General features: G+C 42.5%; 2 protein-coding genes across 4 annotated transcripts in view; one reads left to right on the top strand and one right to left on the bottom strand.

Annotated features, from left to right (window-relative positions):
• The window catches only part of Setd5 (SET domain containing 5), a 76,923-nt gene extending 66,546 nt beyond the window's left edge, over positions 1–10,377 (bottom strand). For 2 of the 3 annotated variants that reach the window (XM_050148536.1, XM_050148534.1), the window contains exon 1: positions 10,022–10,377. The gene's annotated coding sequence lies outside the window, so the exon portion shown is untranslated. The remainder of the gene's footprint in view (positions 1–10,021) is intronic. The other variant, XM_050148539.1, reaches the window with a different exon arrangement.
• The window catches only part of Srgap3 (SLIT-ROBO Rho GTPase activating protein 3), a 427,924-nt gene that overhangs the window by 12,776 nt on the left and 401,500 nt on the right, over positions 1–13,648 (top strand). The gene's annotated exons all lie outside the window — the stretch shown is intronic.

Below are 13,648 nucleotides of genomic sequence, written 5' to 3'. Positions count from 1 at the left end.
ATTTTCAACTAACAGTTTGATAAAACCAAAGGAAGTCCATTTTTTTGTTTTGTTGTATTTAGACTTTTCCTAATTAAGTTTTAAAATTAATCCAATCTCTAGCTAAATTCGAAAAATTACTTAGTAGGGGAGAATAAGAAACCAAAAGACAAATTCTACAACAGAATCAGAACTCTGCAGAGAAAATGGTTTTCTAGGTAGGGACTAAGAGTTTCTCCATAGTTGAAGGTCTGTTCTGGGCCAGTTTTGGAGGGTGAAAAAGATGCCACATGCTACTCACGATGCTAGGACAGCGGAACTGTCCTAGGGAGACTAAGATGTAGCATGGTCCCTCCTCATAAAAACTTAAGAAAAAAATTTCCAGGATTAGGATGTAGTTCTATAGAGTACTTGCCTTTCCCATCATTAGTCTCAATAATAATAATAATAATAATAATAATAATAATAATAATAATAATAATAATAATAATAATAATAATAAGCAACAGCAGCAGAAGCAGCTGGGGTGCTGGAGAGAGAGAGCTCAGTGGTTAAGAGCACTGGCTGTTCTTACAGAGGACCAGAGTTCAATTCCTAGAACCCACATAGTGGCTCACAACCATTTATAAACACAATACCAGAGAATCTGACACCTTCTTTAGTTTCTACAGGTATCATGCATGCACATGGTGCGTGCAAACAGATGAAGACAAAACACCCATACATAGGAAATAAACTTTTGCACAACTATTTGCCACAGTAATGCATTACTATTATTACATATTTAGAAAAAAACTAAGGCATTCCCCCCAAAATTATTTTTCACCTCTTGGTTAGCACATTGCTATTTTGTCTAAATTTATTTTATTGTTAAATTATATGCACATAAATGCAGGTTCCCTTGAAGGTCAGAAGAGACTATCAGTTCCCCTGAAGCTTGAGTGTGCTAGGAACCAAACATGGATCCTCTAGAATAGTGGTTCTCAACCTGTGGGTCTAGACTCCTGGGGGTTGCTGAACAACCTTTCACAGGGGTTGCCTGAGACCACTGAAAAACTCAGATATTTACATTATGATTCATAACGGTAGCAAAATTACAATTATGAAGAAGCAATGAAATAATTTTTAGGGTGGAGGTCACCACAACATGAGGAATTGTAGTAAAGGGTTGCAGCTTTAGGAAGGGTTAAGAACCACTGCTCTATAAGATAAGGAAGTGCTCTTAATCCTGAGCTGTCCAGCTTGCTATTATAAAGTAGGGTATGACTACTTCTTGCTGCTCTGTATACCATCCTTTTCATACTAACAGTTCATAATAGGCTATAAAAGGAAGGTTACATCTACCCAGAGCCATGTTTCTCAAAAAAATATGTCTTCGAGGAACACCATACACGGTCTATTCAAATCATGGATACATTATGATTAACAATACAATAAAGCCTAAAAACATTTGGTTCAGGCCAATTAGACGCAAAATTCCAAAGCAAAAGTGCTTTGTGAGTTTGCTTTCTTATTTACTTGTTCTACCTGGTATACAGCAATAGTAACTTCAGAGCAATATAGCCGATGTTTACTTGTTTTGATTCTTAGAAGGTATTTGAATTTAGTTCTGCTTATTTACTGTGCAGCCAATAAAGATTTTGAAGATTTTAAATACAGACACACTCTTTCAATAAATAGCCCAAATACAAAAATTCCATCAATTTCATATATTTTAGCCGCATTTTTAAACGTGCCTTGACACTATCAACCTGTCCTTATTTTGTACTTTTGCTGGACTATGAATTTAAGGTCTATTTGATATAAATAAAACTAAATTCAACAAGAGCACAAATATTTTAAAAGAGACTTAACTTTAGACTTCTAAATTTTTTCTCCAGCTCTGTTCTTTAAAAAAAAAAAAAAAAAACATTTTAGCTAACATTTTCTAGGCTGTGGGCACAGAAATATATTTACTTCCATGGCTGAAATAGTTCTTGTCACAGCATTGAGAAAATAAAATTAATGCGTTCATACAGCAATCTAATGTTATACTCACTGTGTAGTCAATCTTACTGCCTCAAAAGCACATCTCTGTTCTCTTTCATATTAACTGCTTTTTTTAAATGAAAGTAAGTTTTTCTAATCGTCCTTTCAGTCTTGTATATGGACAATATTTGCTAACACAGTCAAGGTCCTGGGTTCAATTCTCAAAACTACAAAAAAAAAAAAATACTCTTTTGATATATCTCAAATGTCACAATAACCATGTTTATTTCTAAAATAAATATAACTGTCTTTTCCTTTAAAAACAAGTCAACTTTCAACAATTCATAATAAAGAAAAATCTAATATAAATAAATGCAGAGAAAAACTAATTGTTAACATCCTTCAAGGTTATGGGGAGCAAGGGGTGTCCTAAGTCTTCACATTACAGGAGAGGGAAAATCTCAGCACCAGAACACAACAATAAAAATGATAAAAATTAAAATTTCATTTTAGCATTGGAAAAAGCTTAAAGAACTCTGGCATAAAATTTTTATATTCAAACAGCTACTTAATTAGGTAAAGAGGTCAAAAGATATAAAGGTTTAACTTTAAAAAGAATCTTAATTCTAGTCATAAATCCAAACTGTATACATTGGTAATCTCCAATAGAAACTGCAAATACACAATGGATTTCACTTTATAATACAGTGGCATCTGGTAGTGATAATGACCATGAATAGCCAATGGAATTATATGTTTTAAAACCTTTTTTGTATGCTAAGAATCTGAAACAGCTCCGAAAAGAGTGGAGGACATATCTGTCACTAGACTTTTAAGCATTAGCTTTAGAATATTTAAACAAATCCACAACCTACCATAATATAAACTACAGTATCCCATTCAATTCCCCTCTTTGTCCTAGTTTCTTTTTTGCTGGAAGAGGCGTAGTGGGACAATAATAGCAGGAAGTAAGGTGGAGCAGCTGTACGGCAAGATGAGGTGCTGTGTGTGTGTGCGTGTGTGTGTGTGTGTGTGTGTGTGTGTGTGTGTGTGTGTGTATGTGTGCGCGCGCGCACGACCTCCATGTTGGCCTACTGCTGCCTCGGTCTTATGAAAATGAAATTAGCTGTTTGGGATGCCGTAAATTATAAATATTACTGGGATCAAGATGTAATTTTCTACAATTCACTTTTCTTAGGATCTGTTTTAGGTCTCTAGTCAGATTCAGTAAAAGAAGCAATAAAAGCCTCATTTTTAGAGATTTCTAACATTTTCGAAGGGAACTCTAATGCTAGCAATAGTTTGTTGGTAGAGAATGAACTAGAACTAGCTTCCTTTTAGTCCCATTAATCTATGGAAATAATCTATATCAATTTGACTGTAAACAGAAGAAATGACCATCCAAATTTCTATAGCGAAGTTTCTATTCATGCTGTTGTTATTTTGTTGATGAGAAACTTTTCACAGTAGTGCTAACAAATTTACTTTCTTGTTCGGGCATGTGTGCACATGGGTGCGCATATTCAGGCCAGAGGACAACCGTCATGTCATTTTATTTCTTAGGCACTATCTTTTGCGTCAACACTCAGACAGGGTCTCTTACTGGCCTAAACCGGCCAAGTTGGCAAGACCGACTGCTGAGTGAGCCCCAGGGATCTGTCTCTGCCTGCCCAGAGCTGGGATTATAAGCATCTATTAACCATCACACACATGCTGTTTCACAAGGGTTTGGAGAACAGACTTCAAGTCCTTTTACAAATATCTCATCAACCGAGTCTTCTCACCAGCCTCTCAAATTTCCCTTTTCAAACCAAAATATTCTACGTGTTGTAACTGCCCAGACAGTCATACTTAAAATATTATGCGGGCAACATTTATATTTCTTTAGCAAAAGAGAGAAATGACACAAAACTTGATCAATGTATATTATATTAGTTTAAAACCATGTCTTTTTTTGCCAATCCATAAGAAGAAATCAGCACTCCAGTTTTCTCATTGGAGCAACAGATGTGATCTTGGAAAAAGTTGAAGGATTTCTAAAAATTAAATTCTCTTCAAACAACTGTTCATGAAAATGAACTGTCATATACTACTTTATAAGGAGGAATCCTTTTGTAATCTAAATAACTACTGTCTAATTTGTGAATGTAATTTTTAAAAAGAACTCTCATACATGTAACATTTGACATTTACTTTAAAAAGTAGCTGAAATGATTCAGGGCAGGCTGTTAATAACAACTTCAACAGGAACCTAAATTTGGAGTATTTCATGGTTTTGCCTATAAGATATAACTTACACACCTCCAACGTCATAATTCTTATTAAGTAACAAGCTAGATGCAATCACCTTTTGCTGAGATCTAAACACAAACTAACAGGATTGAATCTAAGCAAAAAGTTGGGGGTGGGGGGGCAACAATAATCTCCAGAGCATACCAGATTCTACAGGAAGTAGGAGGCAGACTGAAACAATAAGGTAGCTTTCCTTTTTGTGTGTGTGTGGTTTGGGGGGGGGGTTGTTTTTCTTTTCTGAGAGGGGAGTCTAATTCTGTAGCTCAGGCTAGCATCAATCTTTGGCTGAGCCTCCTGACTCAGTTTCCTGAGTACAGGACATACAGATGTGAGCTACAAAGCCCTGTTATAAAAACTCTTTTTCAGTACACATTTTACATGATGGTGACCAAAAACATGTGAATGTTGGATTGTGCTTTTTCTCTTACTAAAATAAAATCAAAGTTAACAATATGTAGTTACAGTACAAAGGAAAACACAGTATTTGACACCCCGTCGAATCTAAACCCAACTAAACATACTGCATGTATTGAAATACAAACTTAATTCACACAGAATATGACATTCCAATCCTTACTAAAATCTGGCTAGCAGATGCGCTGGTCCACTAAGGTAAGGAGGCAACTTACATTTATTTAGAAGGGCAGGGAACATAACAGGGAAATCACTTTAATCCACACAATGCTTGAGGTTTTTGTTTTTTTCCCTTGGAAGATAGGACAGATTCGTCCCAGATTTCTAAAATATATGGCATCTGGGCTTAAAAGTATATGCTTGGCATAAATTCAAGGCTTAAGTGGGAACTAAAAACAGTTTCTTTAATTGTAAACCAAAGTGAATAATCTCCTGGGGGGAAAAAAAATCTCCTATTGCTTTTCCTACCTCCTGCCCCTCCCCCACTAACACTGCTTCCCTGCTGTGCAAAGAGCCCTTTGTCCTGCCCCGCACTTATCTAGCTGTTTGGCCATATTGACAGGCCTACTGGAAGCATAATAAGGGAGTCAGTCTGACACAAGCAGCTGGCGATTTGAAACAAAAATCTTCCTTTTCTATCACACCAAATCCTGCTGCAGAAGTCTGTGGCTCCTCCCATACTTCCACCTATTTCTCAAACAGAGCAGCAAGGAACTGATTCCTTTGATCCAGCAGTATAAATCAAAAACTTGATTCCTTAGTCAGAAATTTCTACAGTTCTTGATTTGCTTTGTATTGTAATTCATAATATTAAGGCTAAAAGGAATCCTTAACTCTGAGTGTACACATATATGACTATCATTTCAATTCGGAAATGAAAATTCTGGGATGTTTCATACTACAAGACAGAAGAGATGCAGAAATGGGAGACGTATGTTCCGAGCAAAACTGACCAATAAGGTTAGGGTTTTAAAAATACCAAGGATTCAAAACAGCCAAAAATTGAGTTTCCTGACTTCATATCAAAGATACTTAAAGGAAATTTACATTAAGTAAGGAATTTCCCCAATTACTCTGCAAAAATAAAATAAAATAAAACATAATGTAAACGGAATGGGGCAGGACAGACCCCTTACTCAGAAGGGACACACACACACACACACACACACACACACACGCGCGCGCGCTGGACTTAGTGTCACTGTCCCTTTAGTTACATCACAGTTCGCTTCAAGTACTGAATAAGAACACTTTCAAGTGATGCTTGCCAGTCACAGTTAATGGCATCTCTACCCAATTTATAACTAAATACAAAACAGAACAATTTCCCTAGGATTACATGATTTAACAAAGTTAAGTATAGGTAAGTGAAAGAAAGGCTATTCTCTTTACCTTTTGCAACCTTCCCTGATTCTAGCCACTAGATGAAATGAACACAATACCAAGTGAAGGTCATGCCATTCAGTAGATGGCTTAGAATCTCTAGAGTCCAGAATACCACCAATCTATAACATAGGTGCATTATTTTCCTAAGAAGTCTGCCTGAAAGAACATTTTAAATCAAATTATAAATGACTAATAGTTGTATTATTATATACATTTTCCAAGGTGCTTTGCAGTTAAGCTCACTACTAACTAGCTAGGCCTCTTAATTTCAAAAACTGACAAGTCACTAGAATTTAGCCTAAAGTTATAGTACAATTTTATTTTACTTATGATCTAATTTCTCTTTGATATGTACTCAACAATTACTGATTGCTAAGGCCTAATGTTTCAAAGTTATTTCAATGAAGATTTTATTTCTCCATCCAAAGGCAAAGTTGACATAGCCAATACTGTCAAAAAAGGTCAGAATAATTTCCAGAAGTAGGCAGATTCCTAGATACTAGACAATATCAAAAGATATAAGTATTTTAAAGTATGTCAGTCCAAGTAACCCTTCTAAGAAAAAAGCCTCTTGATTCTCCAAAGTGATTACAGTGAGACTACAACCAGTACCCCAGTACCAAAAAAAAAAAAAAAACCCACCAGGAAGTCAAAGTAACAGTCATTATTTTCTAAAAAACTTGTATATTATAATTAAGCTAAAAACACCTGCATCTTAAATCTAAGTCTATTAAACGGTCTGCATAGATGAAATCATACCTATGGGATATAGTATCTTATCTATGTAACAAATGTATTAAAACCACCTGAAATAATCATTAAGAAGAGTTTTGTTTTATAGACCTGCTTTTAGCACTGCAAAGAGTATGAACCACATTATGTGAATGACAAAATGTTCACCATTGTTTCTTGGTTCCTTGCCATAAGTACTAGAGTCAAACTACAAATTATAGATGTTTGTGGGATTTAGATACATTGATACAAAATTGGACAAACAGGTATTAGTTGCAGTAATAATCTTAGAGAGAGAAAAACAACCCATGATTTTATGTGTTGCACATGCCTGGGTGATGGTTCTGTTTCAAATATTCCGTCAGAAAAACTATTGGGCTTAATTAGAGATCATCCTGGTTCTGTTCGGATGGAAGCGGGTATCCAAAGTTAGAAGGGACTCTTGCTGCTTTCTTACTATCCTGCATTAAATTTACTCAATTTCTGACTATTCCTTCTGGTTTTTCCTGTGTTTCTGATGGATTACTGTCAAGATACATCTTTGTTCGGTGGAAAGACTATAATCCAACACATAGACGATTAATCCAATTTATAGGTCAAACATGAGTGAAGTTATCTAATCTATAGGGGTCTACAGATTAATACAGAAAATAAGAACAAAAAATTAAATATTAATCCAAAAGTAGCTCTTTTTAGTTTAGGCTTCCAATTATAGTCAGATGTTTAGATGTTCACGAAGGTAAATATGGCCTAATATGGAGAGACACATACAAATCAGAACTAACTTAAACAATTAAGATATAGAGGAAAACATGTAAGTTGCACTGCAAAAACAGAACATAAAGATCCTCTTCACCCTATTCTGGTACTCAGAGACATCTTTACAATACTACTTTAGTCTTCAAAAGGATTTTTAAAAGATCAAAACACTAATGAACGTTTTAGTCCCATGGAAGTATAAAACCTCAGGTAATAACAAAAATCTGCCAACCCCCTCTTCCAAACAAAAACCCAAACTCTTTAACTTGATCCAGTTTTCAGATGGGGCTATCCATAAATGGATACAGTTACGAACTGCTAATTCTGGTCTCTTCACTAACAAAAAGCAAACCAGCTCAGCAGTGCAATTTCCCAGGAAAGCAAGCAAGGTTTCTTTCCAGTCCTGAGCAGCCATTGCCTAAGTGCAGTTCCCTGCAGCCAACAGCATTAATGGACGCTGCACTGCTGTCCTTCCCTGGAGACAGCAGCCAGCACTACTCAAGCTTCTCACGTAGCAACCAGAGCTCCAGAGCCAGCAGCTGCTGCCGCCTTGTATACTCACTCCTGTGATCCAACACAGGAGCAACCTCTCTTCACCCCACCCCCACTTCTTAAGACACTTTTTTTTTTTGACCAGCGCTCCATGCTAGAAGGGCTGGACATATGATTTTAGAAAGAAACAATCCAAACGTCAGTTTTAAACTGAGATCTTTGATTAGAAAAATCAACACGTACCAAATTCCAAATATTCGTTTTTAATTAAACCAGCAATTTAGGAGCAAGTATTAAGCTTTGGTTTTTAGAAAGCCAATTTTTCCAAACATTCAGTGATGAAATTTAAATTTACAGCTAAGAACAAGAGTCTTGGGTCGTGTCCTAGGAAAGGACATAATTCAGTATTCTACACATGACAATCTGAATAACCTTAAAGGCTCTAATCCCATAACTGGCCACAAATTTTGGCCAGAGAACTAATGATCCTGAGAAAACTGGAAGAGATCCAAGGGAAAAAAATTCCTGTGTCCTCCAAGCTCAGAAATCTCTGATTATGTCAGTATTCTCTGCTTTAGTCCTAGGTCAGACTGCAACACATCTAAAACCACCCCTTACAGCTTTCCTCCTAGCGACCTAAAACTATTATTAATAGAAAACTAACCATCAAAAGCACTTTCCCTTCAAAACGTTGCACACAAATCTCCTCCTGGAAAAGCTCATAACAATCACCAGGATCTTCCCCAATCAAAAGTACAGCTATTTAATATACGCCCAAGGAAGTAATGTAAACATGACCTTGGTCACAAATATGTCACCTAAAAACAATTTATTTAGGCAAAGTGTGAAGGAAATTAGAGAAGCTGAATTCTGTAAGTATTCTAAGCACAGGAAAAATTGGAAAAAGGAACTCAGGTATAGACAAAACCCAGTGGCGTCCATAGCTCTGGGCAAGAAATGAGTTGCTAGTGAACACATTACACAAGTAACATGAGAAAGCAGAAAATGCAGGTCGTACACGCACCCCTGACCCAGACCAGTAGAGCGGGCTGCAGCATCAGAACACAGGAGAAAGATCCCTTATTCCTGAGCATGAAAAAGGCAAAGGCGCTCCATAGAATAAATTAGCATAGAAGGGGCTTTCCCAGCAGTTAAAACTTTCCCTCAGCGCGATTCACCGACGAAAACCAGGGCTTTTGCCCACCACCGTTCACCTCACATCTTAGCCTGCACGCATAAGGGAAGAGAATTCACGAGGGGGACATATCCCCCCCCTCCCCCCCGGCTTTAAAGTCGTTCTGAAGGATCGCTCTCCACGCCCTAGGCACGGAAAACGACAAAATCTGGCTCAATTCCAGAGTGGAACCCTACAAATTCAATGGGGATATCGCAGGGATACTGAGGAACACGCCACAGGGAATCCAAGAATGTGAGGTGGGGGTGGTGAAGGTAATGTCTTTGGTAAGGGAAAAAGCAGCAGCCATCTGAGATAGGGACTCGAGAAGCAGGGAGAGGCACTCGGGAAGATTATGGAGGGGAGGACTGGGCCCCCGAGCGATCAGAGTTGTCACAAGGCCTCAAGAACAGGGGGTGGAGGTGGGGGGTCTCAGGGACAGAAAAAAAAAGTATGCCTGTGTATTTTGAGAGCAGGGTGCGAGAGGCCTCTCCTGAAAAGGGTATAAACGTGGAGTAGGCAGTGCCCAGGAAAAAAAAGGGGAGCCCAGAGTAGGGGGAGGGGAAGAGTCCTGACCCAGGGAAGACATTAAAAGGGTAGTAGGGTCGACTGGATTAAGAGGAGCCCTTCTCCCCGGGCAAGAGGGGTGCAATGGTGTGTAAGGGTGGCCGAGAAGATGGGAAGGACAGCATCCTCCTGCTACCAGCCTTGGGAGGCCCAGGCCCACGATCCCGAGGAGCAGGAACGCGGGGAGACTGAGGTGACCCTTCTTCCCCCGGGGACCGGTCGTGTGGTTCGGTGTCTCTTTTTCTGTTGGACCCTTACCTTGACCCAGGCGCTGCCGGGGCCTGGGCCCGGGCTGCGGCGCACGGCACTCCCGGGAGGCAGCGAGACTCGAGTTAGGCCCAACGCGGCGCCACGGCGTTTCCTGGCCGGGAATGGCCCGTACCCGTGAGGTGGGGGTGGGGGGGCAGAAAGGCGGAGCGAGCCCAAGGCGGGGAGGGGGGAGGGCCAGGGGCGGAGGGGGGCCGGCACTACTGTGTTGGCGGACTGGCGGGACTAGGGCTGCGTGAGTCTCTGAGCGCAGGCGGGCGGCGGCCGCCCCTCCCCCGGCGGCGGCAGCGGCGGCGGCAGCGGCAGCTCACTCAGCCCGCTGCCCGAGCGGAAACGCCACTGACCGCACGGGGATTCCCAGTGCCGGCGCCAGGGGCACGCGGGACACGCCCCCTCCCGCCGCGCCATTGGCCTCGCCGCCCACCGCCCCGCACTTATTGGCCAGCTCGCCGCCAATCAGCGGAGGCTGCCGGGGGGCCGCCTAAAGAAGAGGCTGTGCTCTGGGGCTCCGGCTCCTCAGAGAGCCTCGGCTAGGTAGGGGATCGGGACTCTGGCGGGAGGGTGGCGCGGCGCGGTCTCGGGGACGGGCGGGTGCGGCGGGCCCTCGAGGATAGCGGAATCGCCTGGCGGGCTCGCTGGGCGCGATCCGTTCGCTGGACGGGGCAGGCGGGTGGCGGTCAGGACTACGGTCCGCCCCGCAGCAACCGGAGGGGGAGGGAGAAGGGAGCGGAAAAAAAAATCTCCACCGGACGCGGCCATGGCTCCCACGGGGGAGCGGAGGTGCGCTTCCGGTGCACGTCTCGTCACTGATTGGCCTCCTCTCCTCCCGCCGTGTGTGAAAACACAAATGGCGTGTTGTGGTTGGAGTGAAGCGCCTGTCAGTTAAACGGGTGCTGGAGTGCGCAGCCGCCGGCTGCCTCGCTAGGCCCACTGGGTGGGGCGGGAGGTAGGTGGGGTGAGGAGAGCTGGACGTGCGGGCGCGGCCGGCCTGGGGCGGGGGAGGGGAGAGGAGGGAGGGAGGGTCAACGAAAGTGGCTCGCGCCCAGGCGGCCTCCCACCCTCCCCTTCCTCTGGGGGAGTCGGTTTACCCGCCGCCGGCCTGGCCTCGTCGTCTGATTGGCTCCCGGGGCCCAGAAAACTGGCCCTTGCAATTGGCCCGCGTTCCTGCGAGTTCAGGCCCTGGGCGGGCTGGCGGGGGCGGCGGGGAGGCGCTCGCAGGATCCGGCCCTCCCCGAGTCCCCGCGCCGCGGAGTCTGGCCCCGCGCCCCTGCGCAACGTGGCAGGAAGCGCGCGCGCTGGGGGGCGGGGACGGGCGGGCGGCGGGGCGGGGGCGAGCGCGGTTCCTCCTAGAGTTGCTGCCGAACGAGGGGCAAGATGAGCCGGACCTGCGGCGCGCGCTCCGGGGAGTGGAGGAAGGAGCGGGGGACTCAGTCGGGCCGGTTTGGAAGCAGGAAGCGCTTGCTCTCTAAAATTTCGTGGGAGCTGCAATCAGTGAGGGAGCCGCAGTGCAGTAGGCGGAGAGAGGGCCGCACCCTTCTCTGCAGGGGAGGGGAGTGCCGCAATACCTTTCTGGGAGTTCCCTGCAGCCTCCCGTCTTCTAAAGACCCGCCCCGGGCCTGGAAGAATCCCTTCCCCCTCTCTCCCTCGTGATCTTTCTGGAAGATGGGCGGGAGACTTCTGGGCAGGCTTAAGGGCTAAACTGGTGCGTGGGCGTTGCCCTGCAGGGGACTTGAACAGGTGTAAAATTGGAGGGGCGAGGCTTCGTTGGTGTCGGGAGGTAATTGTAATAGGGGCAACGGAGAGAAATGGGAGACTAGGCGCTCACCTGGGGTTTTATGCAGCAGAACTACAGGTTATTATTGCTTATGATCTGCCTTGGAGTATTTTTCATCGAGTTAGATTAAAGGCATGCTCACCCGAGGTTATACTCCCCCTTGAGATCCTTGCTATATCATGAAATTATAGTATCGCAACTTAGAATATATAAACAGAATTTTAGCATTTTTTTCTACAGAGCCCAGTACTTCACTCTGTCCCTCCTGCTCCCTCTGCAGTCCTACCAAAAGATATTTTAGCACTCTCTCATTTTAGTCCCTTTTTTCATTTTTTTGTGCTGGCTTATCCAATCCCTAGACAGAGCACTGGCTTTCTTTCTCTCTTGATCTTAGAAGCCTGATGAGTCATGAAACCAGACAGATTAGTTACACCACAAATTGAGGCTGTAGCTGGGCCCTTACCCTACAGTTTTTATTCCTCCTTAGCACATCTTGTTGACTGTTAGCCTTTATTTTTTTTTTCTATCCCCACCCCTTCAGGAGCTTTACTACAATAGATTTATTGAGAATCTAACCTGAAGTTTGGCTTCTTCCCACTCCATGAATGCTTGTCTCTTCCCATCATTAATAAACTGAACTGTTTCCTATTATTGGCCTACAGATGGAGATCTCCAATATCACCTGACTTATCTTAGATGGTATTAAAAGGTATATGAATTGACATGAAATTTGCTGACTCCTTAATGCTTTAGTGGATTCATGAGTACAATACAGAAGACCGTTAATGAGCTAATGACAACTTTTTCATTTCATTATTTCCTACACACACAATCTCTTAGGTCACATGGAATGATTGCTGCTTACATTTTGTCACGTATACGTCTGTAGAAGGTGATTCCTTCTGGAATGTAGACTGTTGAGGTTCAGATGTTGTCTCCTGGCCTAAGGGCCTGTGAGTCTTTACTTTCCTATTTAGGTAGTGTTTTCTTCTGGCCTCTGGCTTGATTCATGACATTCCTCATGTTATTGCTGGTTTTGCTGAGCTGCTTTGGTATGGTCTTACCGAGTGGTGTCTGCTAAGTTCCTATTGTATTGCTTGACTTGTAGCCAGGTACAAGTGAAATGTAAGTGACATAAATGTACTTGAGAAGCTTGATCTTTGGGTTTGGTGTTGTGTGTGTACTCTCTAAGAATCCATGAGAATTTACTGCAGAGATGTGGATACTCTGTTGTTCCAGTATGGTAGCCAGTAACCAAATTACTTGTTAAGCGCTTGGAAATATTATCAAGGAACTAATTTTTATTTGAAGTGTAAATAGTGTGGGCAGGGGAGCCATTGCTGCAAACTTGTTGGTTGCAGAAGACTAGTGCAGACTTTAATAATGTTCTATTACACTTAACAACAAAGAAATAAGAATTGAACTTTTGGTAGCCTATTTAAGTTGCTTATTGTATTTTATTTTTGTGTTTCATTTAGTCTAAGCTGAAAGCTAGTCCTACAAACCATTATTAAACATAAAGCAAGTACAGATTAATTTGGATTTCAAAAACTTAGAGCTGGTGTTTTAGCTGGGAAGTGGTGGCAGTTGCCTTTGATCCCAGCACTCAGGAGGCAGAGGCGGTGGATCTCTGAGTTCTTCTAGGCCAGCCTGACCTGCAGAGTGAGTTCCAAGATAGCCAGGATTACACAGAGAAAGCCTGTTGAAAAAATTTAAGAAGCTGAGATTTCTTTAAATCATAATTGAGGCAGTACCTAGGAGCATCCATGGGATTTGGATTTCTCTGTGGCTGGTCAACCTAATTCCACTCCTCCCTACCCCTTTTTGATACTCTGGGCTTCCTT

Source organism: Alexandromys fortis, unplaced genomic scaffold (genome assembly GCF_014885135.2).
Source record: "Alexandromys fortis isolate MF-2015 unplaced genomic scaffold, M_Fortis_MF-2015_v1.1 scaffold_59, whole genome shotgun sequence".
Classification (NCBI taxonomy): Eukaryota; Metazoa; Chordata; class Mammalia; order Rodentia; family Cricetidae; genus Alexandromys; species Alexandromys fortis.
This window is presented reverse-complemented; position numbering and strand designations above follow the sequence as displayed.